Source organism: Mus musculus, chromosome 4, assembly GCF_000001635.26.
Source record: "Mus musculus strain C57BL/6J chromosome 4, GRCm38.p6 C57BL/6J".
Taxonomy (NCBI): Eukaryota; Metazoa; Chordata; class Mammalia; order Rodentia; family Muridae; genus Mus; species Mus musculus.
Genome location: NC_000070.6, coordinates 58,532,721 through 58,554,330, shown reverse-complemented (window position 1 = coordinate 58,554,330; position 21,610 = coordinate 58,532,721). Strand labels below are relative to the sequence as shown.

At 44.8% G+C, this 21,610-nt stretch overlaps 1 protein-coding gene across 12 annotated transcripts in view; it reads left to right on the top strand.

Moving 5' to 3' along the window:
- Nucleotides 1–303: 303 nt before the first annotated feature.
- Nucleotides 304–21,610, top strand: part of Lpar1 (lysophosphatidic acid receptor 1) — a 118,776-nt gene continuing 97,469 nt past the window's right edge. The window contains exons 1-2 of one of the 12 annotated variants that reach the window (XM_011249932.3): nt 930–1,197; nt 10,383–10,521. The gene's annotated coding sequence lies outside the window, so the exon portion shown is untranslated. The other 11 variants (XM_030253214.1, XM_011249933.3, XM_011249931.3 and 8 more) reach the window with 11 other exon arrangements.

Sequence of the window (21,610 nt, the reverse complement as noted above, 5' to 3'; positions counted from 1 at the left end):
ACTTCCAGGTGTGCCTTCCCTGCCCTTAATTGCCCTATGAAAAATCTTAGTTTGCCCTTGGAAAGTTACACTCCTAGCTGAAGAGAAATTTATAATCATAGCTCTAGGGACACAAAGGCACGCTCGCTTTGATTTGCAATTGCAAAGCCAACTATTGCTTTTCTATGGCCTGAAGTACAGGGCTGTGCTGGTTGAAACTTTGTGTGCTGCCTGAAAAAGTTTAGAAACTCAACTCGGAGGAGGCCATACACCAAGTTCTCTCTCCCCCCCCCCCCTTTCTTTTCTTGTTTTCCCCAGGCTCTGTGATGGTTTCCAGGGCTTTTCAAATGAGGAGGGGACAGCAACAAAGCATGCACCATGCAGGGCGTCCACCAAAGCTCTGCAAGAGGCCTGGCGCTGGGGTGAGCACAGGAGGGGCCAGGGGTGACGGAGGTGGGTGTGTCTGCTGTGGAGGGTCAAGGGAGCGCCGCGAAGGTACTGAATGAAAAGCTTAGGCTCCCCTCACCCCCACCCCCTCCCCGACCTGCAGCAGCGCGGGAAGTTCAGTGAATGACTGGGGGAGGGGACCACAGGAGGCAGAGTCGCTGTGGGTGCCACGCAGGTAAGGAGAGCAGAGCGGCTTGGGAGGAAAGGCGCTTTGGGGTGCGGGGAGTTTCTGACTTGTGCTCTGTGGATGTGGCAGAAAGCGCCAGAAGGAGGAGAGGTAAGGAGGCTGGCACCCGTGCCTCTTCTGCTGCCTGCCTGTTCCTTGAGCCCGGGAAGTTGGAACTGGGCGGCAGTAAAGCCCCGGGAGTTGTGACTCTTGTCCTCCAGCACAGTGCTGCCCTCCGTAGGCTCCGGGTTGTGCTGGGGTGAGGCTTGGGTTGGGTTGGCCCGGCGGCTGCGTGAACTGCGGAGCTGGACCTAGCAGGTAAAGACACGGCGGCCGGGTGTCCCTTGGCGCGGCGCGGGTGGCGACCGCCCCGCCTCCCATCGGCGCGATCGGCTCGCACTGTCCCACCACCCGCCGCTTTGTAGCCGTGCGCGTGAGCGCCTGAGTGCGCGCGCCCGCGGGCCCGGAGTGGGTGGGTGTGCGCGCGTGTGTGAGGCCGCCTGCAGGAGGCGAGGCTGCCCTGGCCTCCCGCACCAGCCGGTGGAACTCAGCCCGGGAGGGAAGTCGCCGCAGCCGCCCGGGCGGCCCTCCCGACCTTTGGCCAGGTCAGTGCGCCCCAGGGTCCGTCCAAGTGACACGTAGGTGGCCTCCTGTTGCTTACCTGGATCGGGTTGGGGACGCGAGAGGGCTGGCAAGGGGCTCCCCAAGTTTATTGGTGCCGCGTCCCCGACGACTTAGATGGCTCGGGTGTCCGCGCGTCCCGCGCTCAGTTCACTGCTCACCAGAGACTTTGTCGTCCCTTGAGTTTAAGGAATTTAAACTGAAGTTTCCTTGAAGCCGCCCTAGGCTTAGTCTGTACCTGGGAAATGCAAGGCGGGGAAAAACCTGATTTTGCTTGAATGGGTTGATCGGCTGTTTGCTCCTGTAGGGAGGGAGACTTTACTGTGAATGGTTTTAAACTTTAGGCTTGTTTTTCTTTGCTGCCATTTGGTCTTTGATGTGAGGCACCCAGGGCTTGTTGCTGCTTCCAGGCTGGGGCCCTAGACTGTCTCTTTTCTCAGTCCTTTCTTCCTCGTCTCCCGTTTTCTTTCTTCCTTTCGCCTGTGTTTCTTCTTCTTCTTCTTTTTTTTTTCTTTTTAGTTGAAATCTTCGGAGCTTTCCTTCCATGTGGGTTTCCAGCGAGTACTGGCTTGTGAAAAGTTTTACTCTTAAGCTATACCCATCGTCAGAGATACCTATTGCTAACTGCAACTAGAAGAAGGTAGCTAGTTATTAAAGCGGAATCCTCTATTCGTTTCGACAGAGCTGCGTGCTTATCCTTTTGTGTAAGTGTCTTTTGCTCACCTAACATGACTATGAAGTCAGAAGTCCGGGTTTCAAAGTCTTAGAAAATGGAAGAACATAGTCTCTTTCAGATGGAATGAATACCAAGGAAGAGGAATCAACATTACGCTTAAGGCCCCGTGCACCACAGCCAGCTGCATTAAAACACAGCTGTAATAGCATCTAGTTTTTGCCCTTGGTTCCTCCAGATGCAACATCATGAATAATAATCACCAGGGCTCTAATATTTTTTAAAATTCTATTTTATTTTTCCTTTTCTTTGGTCTTGAGTGTGAATTTGAGGGAAAAAATGTAGAAAGAGAGGGAAGCAGTTTGAGGCGGAAAGGCTGAGAAGGGTGACTTGCAGAACCACATCAGAGCCTCCTTGTACACAGCGTCCCCTAGCGGTGTACCCTGAACGGGTTCTGGGCTCCTGGGCTTGGTGTCCTCATCAGGAAAATGAATGGGTAGGATGATCTTTGCTGTTTCAGCCATCTTCCCTGTAACTGGGAACTAAGGGTGGGTGATTCCTCCATGAGAGACTAGTTGAAGTTGAAGAAGGAAAATGAAGAAAAATTAGTCTTGTGGGGAAATGGGAGGGCAACAGAAAGAAGGTGGGATGAAAGAAACCCGTCAGGAGGGGGATGCTTGGAGAGAGGGACTTAAGTAGGAGTTGGCTTTCTCTAGCCTGCCTGCCTGCCTGCCTGGTTCCTTTCTTCCTTCCTTCCTTCCTTCCTTCCTTCCTTCCTTCCTTCCTTCCTTCCTCCCTCCCTCCCTCCCTCCCTCCCTCCCTCCCTGACTTCCTTTCTTTCCCCTCGAAAGAAAGCAATAATTTCTTCTCCTGCCAACCTTATTATTACAAACCTGCGAGGCTGCTTAAATCTGACATGAGGTCTAAGTGATCCTTGCGGTCTGGCCTCTACTAGGCACCACCTACCCACCCACCCTGCCCTTTGCATCTTCAGCTCAGGGGAGCTGCCACCATCCCCCAAAGCTCAGCGTCCCTGTGAATGATGGTAAAGAAATCACAGAAGAGAAAATTTAAGTGGCAGCATGTCAGAGACGTCTGTTTCTATTCAGAGTTAGTATTCTTCAGAACGTAACTTGATTTTGTTTTCCAGGTTCTGTTATAGGTGTTGGTTTTTACAGAATCTGTTGTTTGACCTAGTGGGACATCCAGGGGACGAATAAATCCTGGTTGCTGAGTCTTTGAGGACATAATAACATTCGGTCTGAAATTTGTGATTTTTTTTTTTAGGAAAAGGGATCTCTTCAGACACTTGGTGTAAAAATTTGTGCTCGGAACAGAACACACCATGCTGATTTCAGTGGGAAGTTACAAGTATTTGACTCATAATGTCTTTAGAAGTTTAGTTTAAGGTCAAGTTTTTAATGTCTGTGCTTAATGTGTGGCCACCCCCCCTCAGTCCCTTCTTCCATCCTTTCCTCTCTCCCCTCCTCCTCCTAATCTGCTCTCTTCCCTCCCTTCCTCCCCTCCCTCCTCCTTGCATCCCTATCTCTCTCTCCTTGCCTCTCTTCTCCTTCCTTTCTCTCTCCTTGCCTTCCTCTTCCATCTGCCCTTCTTTCTTTCCTTCCTTTCCCTCACATCCTCTTTTCCCTTCTTCCTTTCCTCTCTTCCTTGGTACCATCAGGCCTGCCCCTGTGAGGAGCGTTATTTACTTTGAAGGTGAGGTATAACGTCATAAAACCGACCCATAAGTCAGTCAGCATCTTACTTTCTGTCTGGTTTCTTACTTTTTGCAAAGGATGATAATTTGAAAGGCTCTATGGTGTCAGTGTTTAAATATCTCTTAGGGATGTGTTAGAGCGTTGGGAGAGAACGAGACAAATTCAGTCCAACAAGCAACCATTGAATTCTTGTTGTAACAGATACAAAGAAAATGAAGAGAAGGGTTTAGCCAACGCTGAAGTGCAGAAGGTGGGACACAGATAGCTGTGGTGTAGAGAGTGAAGAGTTTCTGTGCCACATTGCATCACTATGTGCTGCAGAGGAGTCTTGAGGACCTTGGCAGGCTGGGGGCAGAACCTGAAATCCTTACTGTGGTGTAGAGGCAAACAGCTTGGCTTAAAGATGGATGTGAACAGTGAGGACCTTTCAGAGGTGCTTGCCACGGTCCTTGGTGGTGATGGAGAAGGCCTGGGCATCACTTTAAGGAGTTATGGCTTGCCATTATTTAACCCCAAGATACCTGAAACTTCCCCACCCCCCAGTCATACCAGCTAGCAGCAGAGCAGAGGTCACATGTTTGAGGGATGGCTGAATGTGTGTTCTCTTACGTTCTGCTGTAAAAGCATGGCGAGTAAGTTGTGCAGCACCATTGCCAACTTATTTAATGTTATTATGTAAAGCTTCTAGAACAATCTGCGTGTCGTTTCTAACCCCCTTGCTCTTTCCAAATGATGGCTTCCTTTTGGGAAACTTAATTTTGTAAAAACAAGGCTCATGGGTTGCACAGGGCCTTGTGGGGCCTTTTGAGCACGTGTGTTAGAGTTACTCTGCACACAAAACGCTGTCCGTGGGGTGTTTTCATCTTCCGTTTGGGGGTAGCCTGCTGGCTAAGGCTAACTTAAACATGACTCTTCGCCACACCTGGCGGGCTTGACCCTGTTTATATTATACATAGTATCTTAATCACAGAGCAGAATATGCTAGTACAGACCAGAGAGGGTTGATATTAGTGCAGAAATAGAGTTAATGTATCTTTTAAAGGACGAGGTGGGGCTGGGGGTTGGAGGAGTAGATCTCTAAGACTCCTTTATAGAGTTTAACTTCCAATACTCCAATAGAAGTTCCTTGCTCAGTCTTGGAGTACTGATTTTATTTTATTTTTTTTCATCTCTGAAGCAGTTAGCTCCACCTGTCTCAGGGGGAATCTTGGTGGAACCCTTGGAGGACCCTCTGCTGCCCTCTGCTTTTGTGTGACTGGTGAGAATACATGAGTTTTCAGCTGCATGTCAAGCTGACTTGGCTAAAGACTTTGAATTACCCCTGAGTTTAGAGAGGCTAAAAGGACGGATCATTGAAAGAGATTTGTCAGCCTTTTATTATCTGCTGGATAAAATTTAAATGCACGGTCCTCTTAGTTGCTTTCAATTAATTTGTTTATTTACTTAAAAAAAATCTTTTGCAAGGTATGGGGACTTCAGTTTAGCATGCTTTAAAAAAAACTAGTTAATTAATTTGAAGAAGTTGAAGGCTGACGTAGTTTATTTTAGAGTTTCTCAAAAAGTCACTTTTTAGTGAGTGGTGAATTGTGTTGCAATGTCTTGGTGCTTTGTCTTGGTAAGCTAGTGCGATTTCAGTGTAGAGTTTGTTCTTCCACAAGCAGCTTGCTACACTGGGCCCAGGGAATTGTATTAATACCTGGACAATCTCTTCTGCCACCCCACCAGTGCTAAGGAAGCTCTAGCCCTGATGTTCAGGGTGATGTTCATAAAAGTCAGGGTTTCCCCTCCCCCCGCTGCTGAAAAGTGAAAGGGGACTATTTTAATGCATCCACAGATTTAGGTTATAATTTATTTTCTTTTTGTGGTACTGTTTAAAAAAGTGATATAATGACAGGGCAGACTCTTGACTTTAGTTCAGTGCTAAAACAAACATGTACGAGCCCGAGTCGGGGAGCCCGGGGTGTGCTTGTGGTAGCACAGAAATAAAGGAAAATACCTTCAAAACCAGTCTCTTCCTCTAAAGAAGAAAGCTGGTTTGGGAACATGTGGCTTTGGGTCTCTGCTTAGGTTGTAACTGTCATTTAAAGGATATCTTGTCTGGTGTGGACGTTCTGCGTGCCTGTGCCTTTAGAGATGCAAGCTTCAGAGAGGGCTGCTCCTGGCACCCATTCTCCTCAGCAAGCTTGCTACCCTCTCTTTCCATTTCTCCAGCGCTTCCTGTTTCCTGCCCTTTGTGACAGCATCTTACACTGTAGCCTAGGCTAGCCTGAACTATGAAACCCCGCCTGGCTTCTGACTCACAGCAAACCATTCCTGCCTCAACATCCCAAATGTTCAGATGAACTACTACCACACCTGAGGTTTGTTTGTTTGTTTTTTTTGTTTGTTTTTTTGGTTTTTTATTATCTAAATTTGAAACAATGGCCTAGGTTAGTGTTCTGGTTATCACCCTGCCTCCCAGTGATTCTCCTAACTCTTCAGTGAATTTCTGTTCCAGTAAAGGATAGTCCTGGCTCTTTTGAGAGAGATGGATGCCAGGCAGCGAAGGCAAGACCTGCCTAAGCCCAGGAGTATGTAACTGACGGTCAGTGCATACAGACCTCGAGCTAAGTATCGGGGATAGACATAAATGAACCAATCAGGCTCCCTCCGCCCCTAACAGAGAAGCCAGTGCGGGTTCTGAATGACGGAGTGCTGGTCCCGTGGGGACATCAAAGGCAAAGGGGCAGGGACCTGGCCTTCAAAGTTGAGGGTCAAGGCACTGGAAGTGGAGATGCGGAAGGTCTGGGAGGAACCATAGGAGATTAGACTCTGGAAGGACCGGAGGAGATAAGCCAAGCCTGGTGAACAAAGGGGACCAAGCTAGCAGAGTCAGGAGGTCTCTAGAGCTGGCTCTGCTGGGCTCGGTAAGTCAAAGGGCTTTTCTTTTTACATCTGTGCAACAGGACCATGTGTTGATATGATCTGCTTCTCAAGTCTAGTGTCTATTCTCATGGGCCCTTTATCTAATCCCATCTATGGCTTGCTCATTCTTTTATCCATTTTATGTTCAGTAGGTGTTTGTGAAATGTCCATCCACACTTGGGGAACAGTTGGAAACAAGCTGTGTAAGGCCTCTTCTGTCATGGAGATGGTATTCTATCATGGTGTCTCTCTCACTCTCTCTTGTTCAACTTTTGAGTATTTCTTCCATTTTTCAGCACCTACAAAGTCCTCAGTGTTTCCTCTCAGTGAAGGAGTGAGAGCCTGGTATTTATGCCTTCAGTTTATAAACGTAAGACACTTCACCAAGATTTAACTGAGAGTTGCAGCAATGTAGTACCAGACCCAGCCGCATCTTGTTTGTAGCCTTGGCTTGCTTCCATTTCCTTCTGGATATTTCTGCTTTGGACCCAGATTGTGAGTTCCTCTGTCCCGTTTATGGCTGTCTTCCTAGAAAATTCAGAGTCTGGCGTTTGACTTTTCAGGTCTTGTTGCTATCACTTAAGAATATAAACATTATAGAAAGCACCCAGCACTGTATCCATTTATAAAAGTAGATTTTTTTTTTGTAGTGATCCAAACAGTACACATATGTCTACAGTAAGAGATGAAACTTCTGCCACGTCAGCTGCTTATCTGAGGTAACTAAGTTGTCATCAGTTTGTTCTAAAACCTTCTATTCTTGGCTTTTGATTACCCTAGCCGAGAATGCTGTGCTTGCTTGCACGCATGGCCATATTTTTATATATTTGTGTGCAATCGTGCCAGCGTGTCTCTAGTCATCTCTGTTTCTCCTTGTCTTAGCCAGGCTGTACCCAAGGTTGCCATCAAAAGTGACAAGCAGAAGGGAGAGAAGAGCCTGCACAGGCTCTTTTTAAACACAGCCTGACTTCATCCAGTAGAGAGTGACTCGAATGACTCTTATGAAAGGGGAAACAGAAAACCATTTCCAGCTGTGTGACAGTCAAAATGAATAATGCCATTGCAGGGCGTGTTCTTTCCACAAGGGTTCTGCTGCCCCTGGGTCTCAAGCAAGGGGGGGAGGGGGCATTTGGGAACACGTGCGAAGCATCTGTGAGCCTTTTGTTAGGTAGAAAATGAGGCACCCGGGGAAGGCCTGGAACCACTTGTGGAATGGAGGAGACAGGTGGAGTTATTCATTATAGGCAGGTTGCCCTGTGGGAGCATTAAACAAAGACTCCCTCCCCCACCCTCCTTAGAAGTCTAATCAGGGGATGATAAGGGTGGCTCGGTCTCTTAATGGAGGAACCCAGCTCAGCTCAAGCAGAATTGCCTTTTGTCAAGGGGTTGCTGGCCTCCTTGGACTGTGATTTGTTGGGAGAAGGGTTATTGTCACGTTGAGAAAAGGAAGCCTCCTTCTGCCCCACTCTTTACTGCAGCTCCACAGAGAAGCCCTTGGCTTCCTCACTGAGTAGACACGGACACAAAGGTTCAAAGGTCAGGGCGGGCTGACTGATTTCTCCAGATTCAGCAACATCCTCTTTCAAGGCAGTTTTTTTTGTTTTATCTGAGAGCCTGTCAGTTAACTCTCATGCAGCTGATATCCTAGAGGACTCTGGGTCCTCGTGCGTGCCTGAGAACACTTAGAAAGAAAAATTAAACAGCAGCCCCAAAAGCACGGGTCTTGCTCTCAGTTAGATTATAAACATGGAAAGACACGGTCACAGATGACTCAGATGAGGGAGCCAGGGATAAATACTGCAAACCAAAGTTTACACGGAGTACTCCGCACACTTCTGAGGGTGAAGGGCAAGCCCTGCCTGCCCTGAAGTAGTTGACTGATGGGCACAGCAGCTGAATGCTGGTGTCAGGGCCATGTCTAAGAGTCAGAAGGGAAGTCCAGAAGGAATGTAAGAGAGGGACAGGCTTGGGGAAGATGCCTGGGATATATGGCGTCTGGCAAATCATGCCAGTGTTCAGGGGGCCAGTCTTGAACAGAACTAAAATGGCCTTTATGATGTCATTACCGGATGGGGCCCCAGGGTGTGAGATAGTTGGAATAGGGGTTGTTAGTTCTAGGCATGTCTACAACTACACAGGCAGAGGTGTTCTCTTGGTGCCTAGAAATCTGAGTTCGAAGCTTCCCTTTGAAGACAGAGAAATCTGAGTTCGAAGCTTCCCTTTGAAGACAGAGCTTGTGGTGTTTAGGGATACTCACAACACATGGAGCATCACTGTATGTAAGTGCCATTGAAATGTATGTGGTGAGCAAGCTCTTTGAGAGTGGAAGGATGTATTTAAGGCTGGCATGTGGCTCAGTTGGTAAAGTGCTTGCCTAGCATACGGGAAGCCCTGTGTTTGGTTCCTGGCATCGCATAAACTTAGATATGGTGGTGTGTGTAAAGTCGAAGGAGGAGGATTTCTGAGAGTTCAAGGTCAGCCTGGCCTATGAGAGACTGTCTGGAAAAAGAAAATCTACAGTAGCAGTTTAACGGGGATAAGATATAATTTTGGTCTTTAAGTGTTTTTCTCTAGTGGAGAACTGAACTCAACTGGGCATTCCTTGAGAATCCTCTACGGCTTGTCTCAATGGGACGGATCTGGGTTGATGCAGAAGAAACAGTAGGTGTGGGTCTGGTGGCTTAGGCCTGCACTCTAGCAGTTTGGGAGGCTGAGACAGGAGGATCACAAGTTCAGGGTCTTTTGAGGCCCCGAAATTCAGAAACCGTTTCATATTAAACTTCTAATCGTGGGAGAAAGTTCACACGATAACAGCGAGTTCAGACCTAGAGAGAGTCTCACGATAGAAACTTAAAAGAGGATCAAGGCTCCATCCCTGTGGTAGAGCATTTGCCTCATCTTGTGTGAGGCTCTATTGTCAGCGGTAGGCCCAAACCCCAAACAGGAAACAGTGTGGATTTTGGCATGGCATCCTGAGTGGTGAACAGAACCCCTACCCTACCCCTGTCCCCCAACGATGATCCTTTCCAATTACGATTGTCTGAAAAATATTCTTAAACTTGTTGTGGGGATTAGTGGTGATTTGAGGGCAAAGGTGAAACAAAGACAGTTTTAATTAGCTGTGGAACTGGCTGTGGGACTTCCATTGTTGTCATGACTAATAAAGGGCAAACTGAATCCTCAGAGGAACTTGGAAATCCTAGGAGCCTTAGGAGCACTCTGAGAAACTCCAACAGGCTTCCATGGAGGTTCTAGAAAAGTCTACTGGTCATTCCGAACTTTAAGTGCTCTATTGAGGTAAGCAGTAGGAGTTGGCCCACCTCTGTTGTTTATGTGGGCTGGGATCAATTCCTGTTTATGATGATCAAGTCTTGTGTTAAACTTCTTCATGCTTATTTCACCCTGTAGTGAGAACAGTACACACTGGAATATCTGGGATGGACAGGAAATTGACCTGTAGTCCCAGCACTCCTGTCTTTCTGATGCTGGGCATGGTGGCTCTCATCTAGCATCCTGGCCCTTGGGAGGCAGAAGCAGGAGGATGGGGGTCGGGGGGGACTCAACGTCATCTTCAGTTGTACGGCAAATTTGAACCCAACCTGGGCTGAATGGTCTCCAAACCCAAATCAAAACCAGACTTCCTTATTATGTTTTGGAATAATTTCCTGCAGCTCTTAAAATGTTAGGGCCTCCTGAATATTTACTAACATTTTGCTTTGTAGCTAAACTATCTGCACAATCCATTAAAATATTTCATATTAATAATGAATATGAATATTAATATTTCTAATGATGGGGTGATAGTCACTACATGTGACATGGTTTGCATTTAACCATTACCTCATATCTCTGCCTGCTTCTTGTCCATCTCCAGGGCTTGTGCTTCTCGGCCCATTGCTATTTGCTGTTGAGTTATCCCAACTTAAAGCCATCGCTACACCTGAGCTTATCTGCACAAGGACTGTGGCTTCCGGGGCTGTCTGTTGACTCTGCCCAGAACTTTTTCACCCCAGGTATCTAAATCCTTGCCTCAAAGGTCACCACTCTCTAAGTGAGACCTTCCCTCATTGCCTGCCTGTAAGATGGAATGATCTTCCCTGTGTCAAGCTTGCCTCGTAGCCCCTTCTTCATCCTATTTCTGACTTCTTAGCCGAGGAAAAATACTTAAGAAAAGAATTCTCATTTTGTTTTCTGCTGTTTCCCTGTACCTAGTACAATACACTACACATGGCAGGAATGTTTTTTTTTTAATAAAACATTGAATGAATTTAATTATAAATACCTGAATGAATGAATAAAAATGCATTTGTGGTCATTGAGCATGCTAGAATAAGTAAAATAGAGCCTGACTTCATGATATTTACCAGCAAAGGAGGAGATGGCCTTTGGGAGTTCATGTGTTGGTGTGGAAAAGCTCAGAGGAAGAGGCAGGGCTGACATTCCTCTGAGATGGAGGAGATGTGTCTGGGACTTGAAGGGTGGACTGAGTCAACTGACTGACATCTGGGTTGGGAGAGGAAGGGGAGGTTGGAGGCCAAGAAGGTTGGTTCTAAAAAACGAAAATGGAACTCATGTTTTTCATTTTCTTGAATTGAAAGGAAGTCATTTGCTTTAAATGACGAAATTATGTAAGACTAGACATTTACCGTGCTTATTAGTATATTTGATGATTCACTGTTTGATCTTCAATACTTTTGAAATTATCAACAGTAATTTTATTTTAAGCTTTGTTCATTCTTGGTTTTTGTTTTTGTTTTTTTCTTTTTTCTTTTTTGTGGAGACAGGGTTTCTCTGTGTAGCCCTGGCTGTCCTGGAACTCACTCTGCAGACCAGGCTAGCCTTGAACTCAGAAATCCGCCTGCCTCTGCCTCCCAAGTGCTGGGATTAAAGGCGTGCACCACCACGCCCCAGCAGTTTTGTTCATTCTTGAGGAATTTTCCATTTGAAAGCAGGGATTTAAGCGCACAGAAGGGGATCGCTCTGTGGACTGTAAGCCTGGAGTCTTTGTTTTATATTATTGCCCTTTGCTGTAAAATCTAAAACAGTACAAGGAGGATAGACATTCTCTGAGGCAGTTGGGTTCCTGGAGGTTCCCTTGGGAGGCTCAGCGGGACACACCTGAAGATTGCTCTACTGCAGACACTTATGCATGTGAACTTCCCGTGGTAAGTTCTGTTGATTCTTATAAGTGAAAGTACATTTTTTAGTTTTTACTTCTTGTGGATTAGGATTTCTGCTTCCTGAATGCTTAAAAGGAGCTTGGTTTTCTCTGGGTGATAACTACAATACATATTTATTAGTCTGTCCACAGTACTAATATTCATAAACTCTAGATTCTACTAGCCTACTTGAGCTGTTATATACCAATAACAGCCCCTTAGTGTTCCTCTGAGATGGTCTTCTGTTTGTCTGTTTCAAATGCCAACTACTTTCTAACAATTTTTTTGTGTTAAATACACAATGTGAGATACAGTGTAAAACAATCCTCTGCATCAGGAACTTTTCTACCTTCTGTTCAAATTAATGTTGCTAATTCTTATTGTCGTTTGTCTGTGCCTGAGATGACTTCATCTAAATGTCTGATTTTAAACTCGGCATGTTATTTTATCATATATTTGCCTGAAGGCAAGATTGAACTGGATTTTGTTCCAAGATAATTAGGGAACACTGGTTTTATGGTTATAATGGATGCATTTAATGTTAATTCTTTGTGTGGGGTGTGTGTCTGTTTATGGTACATGCACACAACAGCTTGTATGTGCCCATGAATAGGTAGAAGCCAGAAGAGGAATTAGCTGTCTTCTCTGTCACTATCTACCTAATTCCCGGGAGACAGTTTCTCACTGAAGTGGAAGTTCCTTGGATGACTTGTGAGTTCCCAAGATACACCAGTCTCTGTTCCACGGCGCAGGGGTTACAGGCATAAGCAGCTGCCTCCAGTTTTTTATGTGGGTACTGGGAATTTGAACTCAGATCTTCACGACTGTAGAGCAAGTATTACTACTCACTGAACCATTTCCCTAGTCCTTGATGTTAATTCTTACTCTTGTATTTTTTTTCTGGTTTTTAATGAAAGGCTTTATAATAATTATAAAGGCAGAGCACATTCGGAAGCCTCCTCCACCAGCCCACAGTTGTGTGGCCTTTTATGAAGCACACAGTGCCTTTAAGCTCCTTTTCTGCCTGTGCAGAAACAACACATGCACTCACAAATTTTCAGTTGTCTGGGAGCATACTGAAGGCACTGGCTGTCATTGTGGTTGCCGTTGCTGATAGGTTGAATCACATGAAATGGCTCTCACGCGATCTTAACCTGTGAAGAGAGGCATTTTCATATGGTTCTGTCTGTGGCCCCTCTTGGCCTTTCCGTTCGTTTTACTTTTGTCTTTTTGCCTGTCTTGTTTGTTCCGTGCATCTGCAGCATGGTGATGTGGACACCTCTGGTTTTCAGTGTTGTTGGCTACTGTATGCCCGTAAGTTTCTCTCTTCACAAAGTCAATGTTCAAATAATAATTTTCTACCTTACTCTGGCATTTATCAAATGATTTTGCATCTTCTTTTCTTGCTCTATTTCTATTCCTTTTTTTTATTAATGCTTTTCACTTTATAATTTTTTCCAAAGAAACCTTTTATTAGGTCTCATTCTGCAGAGATTTTAAAAATCCAATCATGCTTTAGTACTGAGGATTTATTTCAGGAGCGGGATACCAAAGTGCACGAGTGCTTAAGTCCCTTACGTAAATGGTGGCATTGTGACATACCAAGAGGCCCATCTCCTTGTGTACTTTAGACCAACACTAGACTACTTAAATGACCTGGCAGTCTACATAAATCAATTCTATGCAAATAGTTGATATATTGAGCTGCTTTGGCAATAGTGGTAAGGAAAATAAGCTTATACATGTTCAGGTGAGATGTGGCTTCTTCCCCTTGAGTGTTTTTGGTTGGTGATTGGTAAGATCACCTCTTGCCTAGGTGAATATTAGGTTTCTGTATTCTGTCTTGTCATGGTGTGCATCAATTTTGTGTGTATTACTATAATTAGTTGTAATGGGGCTGTTGAGCGAAGAGACCATCATCTCTGGAGGCAGGAGGCCTAGAGTCCAGTGGGAACGAGGATGTCGGCCACCTGATCATGGTGTAGAAATGAAGAGAGAATCAGTGCTCTGATGGTAGGCACATAAGTGACTGAGTACGGGACCTCATTTGACGTCGGAGTGATTCAGGAGTTCCTGAGGAAGTGCTGTGTCTGCAGAATGAGATGGCTTGCCTCTGCAACAGGCTAATCAGCCGCACATGTGTGGGATTGCATAGATGAAGAAGACATGAATGAGGAAAGGCAATCTTTGTTTGATGAGTTGGCTTTTTTTCTTTTTTTCTCTTTCTTTCTTTCTCTCTCTTTTTTTTTTTTTTTGGTAACTCCCCACCCCGACTTACTTAGAAAATTTCATAAAGGAATAGAAATGACTTTAGGGTTTTTTTTTTGAGATGAGTGTAAGTGTTTGTTGAAACAGTTTTGCATGCTGACCCTTTAGAATATTGCTAGCTAATAGCGAGCATATATTTATGGCTTGCTCATTAGAAGTTAGACAAAGCTTTACGTAGCTTTGTGGTACAAGTAAACCCAGCTGGGTTAAAAACACCACTGTATAGAGTAGTTACCAGTTTTATAACTGCCCATTATCTGTATGAAATTCGAATAGCAAAGTTAAGGTTTTGATTTGTAAAGACCAGATGGTTGGCTATTGTATAGCTTCTTGGTGATTTTCATTGTGCAAGAAATTTTCAATTTGCTAGGATGCTCATTTTGAATTTATATTGTTTTGCCATGGTAAAATTTTACCACTTTAAGAAAGCTGTTTGAAGAATTAAAATATTATACACTGGAAATCTCTGAAACAGGTTTGAGACTGAGAAGCAGGAGACCAAGACCCGAGTGCCTGCTCCTCAGTGCTGCCCACAGGCCCTGCCCCAGCTTTTCATCTTAGAGGACTCAGAGCCCAGTTTGCACAAATCATTCCTCAAGTTTCGAGTTTGGCGGCTCTGTGCTTTTAGTTTGCTCCTTAATTTTAAAGACCTGGCTGTCTACCATTTAGGTTATCTTGAACTCACGGTTCAGGGAAGGATGACCTTGAACTCCTGACTCTCCTGCCTCAACCTCCCAGGTGCTGGTATGACAGACATGTACTTCCATGCCCACTTATAAGATAGTATTAACTCTGGTCACTCTGCTGCTCACCAGGTCTGCAAAGCTTAGCCAAATCACAGCTATTACTTGCTAGCCTCTGGCCACCATTTCCCACGCCAGAGTAGCTTTTCTTACCCATGTGTTAAATCAACTGATTTAAATGTGCCTAAATGTCATTCTTGTTATCCAAACCATTCAGTCTTCTACATTCCTCCATTGCAACATCCTCTTCTTTTCCCTTCCCTTCCCTTCCCTTCCCTTCCCTTCCCTTCCCTTCCCTTCCCTTCCCTTCCCTTCCCTTCCCTTCCCTTCCCTTTTCTCTTTAGCTTTAGAAATTGAGAGAGAAATAGCCATGCCTTTTATTTTTAAAGTCTACCTAATTTCTTGTTTATAGTTGTCAATATTTGCCTGGATCTCAGGCAACTGAGGATTTAACGTAGTGTGTTTGGGGCTGATTCATCAGCGTGTATCCCCCAGTTTACTCGTGGGCGCTTTCTCCTTAGGTTGACTGATACATGGAAACCAGACAGATATCCAGGCTCTTGATCTGAAACACAGGTAGAGACAGTGTTTAGGGATCAGACAAGGCATTGGTTCAGGCAGGTAGCAGGCATGGGTGTTGCTTCAGGCTAATACCTGAGATAGGTTGGTCCAAGAGGGGGTGGGGTCATGTGGTTAGTTGAAGCTTACAGAAGACAGTGCCAGGAAGAACACAAAGCCCTCCCATGCACTGTGAAGGTTCTGAGAAAGGCCCTCTGTGTCAGCCTGAGAGAAAAGCAATGAACGACTAAAGCTTCCTTGAAAGAAGTTGTTTTTAGAATTGGCAGCAACAGGTGAGTGCTCTGTTCCAGGCGATCTAGACACCGAAGCAGGTGTTTGGCAGTGGATGCACAGGAAAGTCCTAGCTGTAAAGCATTTGGCTATGTCTAAGCAGAGAGCCACAGATCTCAAATGCTCATCGGAGTGAGCAACTCTTTCCTAGGAGTAGGAATCGGAGTTTTCATGCTCTGACAGGTTACTGCAGCACTGATGTATATGTTGTAAAATGTATTCAGCCTTTGGTATGGCTAGGGTTTCCCCACAGACCAAGAGGATTGACGCTCTAGCCTCCAAGGTATCTGTGTTTGGGAGTAGGCCTCATTGGATAGCTGACCTTAAGAGGGATCACGTGAGTGGTGCTCAATCCAATAGGATTTTAGGAACAGGGAGCTCTCTCCATGCAGGTATCCTGAGGAAAGGCTGTGCTTAAACGAGGAAGATGCAGTCAAAGCCCACAACAGAGCCAGCAGCACACGTAGCCACACTGTACCCTGATCTCCAGTTTCCAGCTGGATCTTTGCAAAAAATATGTGTCACTCTATCCCCATAATCAGTGACAATATGTTATGGTAGGATAAGGTGACCAGCATATGGTTTTGACTGGAAAGAAAAGTATTAACTCTGGCTAGTCGTTGTCATGTCAGATGCTGGTAGTTGGCTTTGAACTTGTTCTCACACATGAAGAATGCATGCCACTTCTCTGCCACTCCTTTTTCCTTCTTTTCATCCCATGTTAATGACAAAATAACCTAATGCATACATTTTTTTACTAAACACACTTCAAGTATGTAAACAGTGTGCTTCTGCTTTGAAATTATTTGCTTCCATGTGAAATACTGCTCAAGATATTAAAATGTTTCTGAAACTATAACTATATAAATAACAAACACCCATATTTGCACTTCCATAATGAATAGAATTTTCATTTAACCTGGTGTTTTCCCCCCTTTCTTTTATGGCCTGTTTCCATTATGGCCGATTTTATGGTCTGCTTCTTTTTAGAGACAATGAATGCATTTTGTTTCTATAGACCATATTTTAAGCCACTGTTGTACATGGTAACATGTTTGGAATTGAATTTCAGTAGCATGATATGATAATAAGCCATTAAATTGTTCAATAACTTCACTTAACCACTGTACTGGTTAGTTTTATGTCAGCTTGACCCAACTAGGGCCATCGGAGAGAAGGGAACCTTAACTGGGAAAATGGCTCCTTAAAATCAGGCTGTCAACAAGCCTGCAGGATATTTTCTTAATCAGCAGTTGACAGGGGAGGGCTAGCCTATTGTTGGTGCTGCCATCCCTGGGCTGATGGTCCTGGGTTCTCTAAGAAAGCAGGCTGAGCAAGCCATGGGGAGCAAGCCACTAAGCAGCATCCCTCCATGATCTCTGCATCAGCTCCTGTCTCCAGGCTTCTGCCTGTTTTTGAGTTCCTGTGCTGTCTTCCTTGGGTGATGAATGGTGTTGATGAAGCAGAAGCCAGATTAACCCTTTCTTCTCCAAATTGCTTTGGTCATGGCTAGTTTCATCACAGCGGTCCTAACCCTAGTGAAGACATCCATCACCTTCCTATTGGAAAGGAGTAGAACTTTCCATTTCTTTTGTTGTTGTTGTTGTTGTTGTTTTTTGTTTTTTGTGTGTTTTTGTTTGTTTGTTTGTTTTTTTCGAGACAGGGTTTCTCTGTGTAGTTCTGGCTGTCCTGGAACTCACTCTGTAGACCAGGCTGGCCTTGAACTCAGAAATCCGCCTGCCTCTGCCTCCCAAGTGCTGGGATTAAAGGCATGTGCCACCACCACCCGGCAAACTTTCCATTTCTTTACTATCTTACAGAAGACTTTCTCCACAGCTTTCTGTGTCATTGTTTTATACTCCACACAGCTGGAGTCACACTAAACTGAGAGCGATAGCACTTGGTTTTTAAGTACACAAAATATCCTTGAACTTTTAAACTCTGTAGAAGGTAAAAGAGTATAATGAGAAAAAGGGAAGCCATAATCCTTCTTAATGAGAAAGGGGCCATTGTCAAGTTTTTAGGATGTTTTCTGCTAATCTTTTCCTAGTTGAAATCTTTGCTAGGCACAGGCATTGTCCTCCTGCTCCCTCAGCTCAGTGACATAGCTAGGAAGGGGCTTTACTTAGACTCAGTGGCTGTTCATTTCTGCAGGGAGCACAGATATGGGAAGTTCTTTCGGTGTGTTTGTGTGTGTTCTTGTGCTGGCAAGAGGAACATTTTCTTGACTGAGCCATTTTTATAGCTTCTGAGAGGTGATTTCTTTAGAGTGTGTTCCTGGAGACAGAATTGGCTGTCTTAAACCACAAAAGACAGTTTTTACCAGCCAGTGTCAGTGATGATAAAACTGATGTGCAAGACAAGGCTCACACTTCATACTTCAGATGGCATGGCCAGAGTGGAAACGACATTAGTGTGAGCAAAATGTGCCCCTAGAACGTGGAAAATAATCAGAATGACAGGGCATTTTATTAGTGGTGAGTCTTTTAGTGGCATGGAGGGGAAGGTACCTCCACCTCACTGCTCTGCTGTGGTACCCTACTGACCTGTGTGCTACCTGAGAACATCTCCAGCTGGCCTTTGGCCCCTTGTCTTTTGAACTCACTGACTTTGATCAGCCATGAGAAGTTTAGTATCTAGCTGGATTCATTTATCAGATGATGATGATATATTCCTCGTGAGTGCTTTTCTGTGACATAAATGGATTGGATGCCTAAAATCGGGACAAGTATCCTAGATTAAACACTCAAGGGTTTAAACCAAGCCTGTTTGGACCCATACTGCCTGGTGCCTATTCTCCATGTTAGTGTGCTTCACGTCATTTCCCTCTGAGAGACAGTGATGTCACGGCTTACAATGAGCTTTGTTAAAAGTACTTCCCCGTTTCATCGGTTATCAGGAGTAGTCACAGGAAACATGCATTTGACATCCAGTATGTGATCCTTGGAGAGACAAAGTTGATAAAATAGGCTGTCTTCATGAACTCAAAAACAATGGGAGAGAGAGTTCAAGGAAGATTTGGCTTGCTACTTGAGATATTTGAAATTAGTCATGTGTGTATCTTACTACTGAATGTAATAAAGTTTAATGGCTATAAGAAGGAAGGAGGAGTGAGGAAGTTCACATGTAAGTTTAAGCAGAGATGAACACTGAGAGTCCATCTCAGGGTCCAGTTCATCCATTAGAAAAGGACCAAACATTTGACCTAACCTTCCAGGTAGCTGACACAGAGACAGGACAACAATCAGTATGGCCCAGAGAGCCCATGAACATGAATGACCAACGGGCGTGGCTCTTCATGGTATGGGGAGGAGACAGGATAGTCTCTGTGGTTTGTCAAACCATAGATAGTTTAAAGTAGTGTCTCTAAACACAATTTATTATCATCATCATCACTAATTTTTTGGAGACAAGGTCTTACACAGTAGCCCAAGAAGGCCTCAAATTGACAGCAGTCCTTCTGCCTCAGCCTCCCAAGGTTTGAGACTACAGGGATGAGCCACCATACCTGACTCAGGACACTATTGTGAGTCCAACAACAGAGTTTTGAAAGAGCCGCAGTTGTTCAGTACAGGTCTATGGCATGATGCCAAAGCTTATCTCAGGAAAGCCAACTGTGAGCCAAAGGGAGGCAGTTCAGACAAGTAGCTCTGCCGCCTTAGTCTGAGTCGGATGCTGCTGCATACTCCACATTCCTTGTGGAGTGATGGGCTGGCTGCTCAGGATATTGCCTAGAAATACCTCTTTGTACAAAATCGTATGCTTGATAGTTGCGGAATATAAGCGAGTTCAAGTTATCAAGAATTTAGCGCTGCACCCTTTCCCCGTGGTCCAGTTCTGTGCGACGCTGTGTGCTACCACCAGCAGCTCCACTTTGGACAGTGTGAGCCTATGACCAAGGGAGAATATGCTGAAGACTCAAGAGGCAGGAGGATCACACTAGAGGAGTAAGGCTATCCTGGCCGATGATATCCAGTTATCAATTCCTTTATACATTGCAAGGCGGCAGGCGTTTGCAAAATAGCACGTATAAGATCCTCCTTTCAGCTCATTTGACAGTCTGGAGGCCGAGGCAGCACCTGGGATAGACTGGAGAGGAAGGAGATTTAGAAGAACACTCCAAATCATTCTTGTGGTGGGTGGTAGCAGGGAGGCAGGCAGGGAGTGCGGTGGAGCTTCATGAAGAGCATCTAGTGCCTTTGCCTTGCTGGACCTGCAAACGGGTTTTCTTGAAGGGAAGAGGCACTGTGATGGAATGGAGAGAGCCGAGGGAAATGACAGCTTTAGGGCTCAGCTGGGATTAGAATGCACTGATTCATAGTGACAGCCTTATCTTGTCTCTGTTTTTTTTTCCTTCCTACGGGGTCTCTGGAGGTTATGAATGAAAACAGAGCGGCAGGGTAGATTTTAATCGCGATGGTAGTGTCAAAGGGCAGAGTAGCAGAAAGGACCGTGGGAGATAGCGGGCTGGCGGAGGGGAGCTCAGGACTGAGCATGCGTTGAGGCTGGGCATCAGGAGATCTGAGGTTGGAGTAAGGTGAGCCGGGTAGAGGGATCAGGAAGCCGGGTAATTTGATGTTCAAGGGCAGAGACAGTGTATTCAAGTGTCAGCAGCGGTGCGGATGTTCAGCTTCAGTTTGAATAGGGGAGTTTGAGGTGCCACAGAACATTCTGGGTGACAAGGTCACTCGAGGAAATACTGAGAAGAAAAGTTAGTTTTGTTGAAATTGCCCTTGACAGCGACATGCCCGATGACTGACAAATCTGGAGGAGAAAAGGGCAGTTTACTAGACAACCTTGAAAGTCCCCTCCAGTCTTAGGATTTTTAACAAAATTTTATTGGGGGTGGTGGTGAGGCACTGCTTTCCTTCCTTCCAGTACATTTTCTTTTAATCCAAAGGCCAGAGTAGACTGGAAAGGAACTGCTCAGCAATTCTGTTTTTATTGATCCCCTTGTAATTGTAAATGTTTGACAGATTATGGGCTCTGTGAAGGCCTTAGGAGTCCATTAATACGTTTCACTGGGTTCACTCAGGGTCGAGGAATACAATGGTCAGAAACCATGTGTCTGTCTCCTGCTGTGTGCCTGGCTTCTGAAGTCCCATGATGGGCAATTAGGGCTGAAAAGGGAAGAGCTGCTTCAGTTATCTTTAAGGTAACATTAATTGGGTTCATCTTTTACCACGCTGTCAGGGGCATGGTTAGTACATTTGCCAATTTGAGGTTTGGCATTTCACCTTTTGCTTGGGGGGTGGTTGGTCCTGGGCCTTTCAGAATGAGTCCTGTGGTTGGATGTTTTGTTTAAAGTTTGTATCTGTATTTGGAACTCAATTATTGAGTGCAGGTTTAAAAACTAGGACTCCAGAGACAGAAAGGATTATATGAGTACATTTTGTATTTGATATTTGAATACCATCTTGATATGGGAAGAAGGAGATCCATCTTCATCCTGTAACATAGAAAAATGACCCTTTATGACCTATTATTGTTATTATTATCATCATCATTATTATTTTTGTTATTATTGTTATAGTTGTTATTGTTATCATTGTTGTTACTGTTATCATTGTTTTTGTTGTTCTAGTTGTTATTGCTATTATCATTGTTATTATAGTTGTTACTATTATTATCACTGTTGTTATTGTTACTATTATCATTGTTGTTAATATTATCATATTGTTATAGTTGTTATTGTTGTTGTTGTTGTTGCAACCATCAACTGCTTTGAGTTTGCACTTACTTATCTGGCGAGATGGCTGTATTAAATACATGAAGCTGATACAAGAAACGTTTGAAATTCAAACTTGAAAGAATGACATCTTAGACTTAATACGGGCTGTAGGCCAAATCTACTGGCCTTCCAGTATAGTAGAGGAATTCTTTGTTCTGTGATTGGAGTTTCCTTCCTTCTTTTGCCCTCCTCCTCCTCCTCCTCCTCCCTCTTCTTCTTCTTTTTCTTCTTCTTCTTCTTCTTCTTCTTCTTCTTCTTCTTCTTCTTCTTCTTCTTCTTCTTCTCTCTCTCTCTCTCTCTCTCTCTCTCTCTCTCTCTCTCTCTCTCTCCCTCCCTCCCTCTCTCTTTCTCT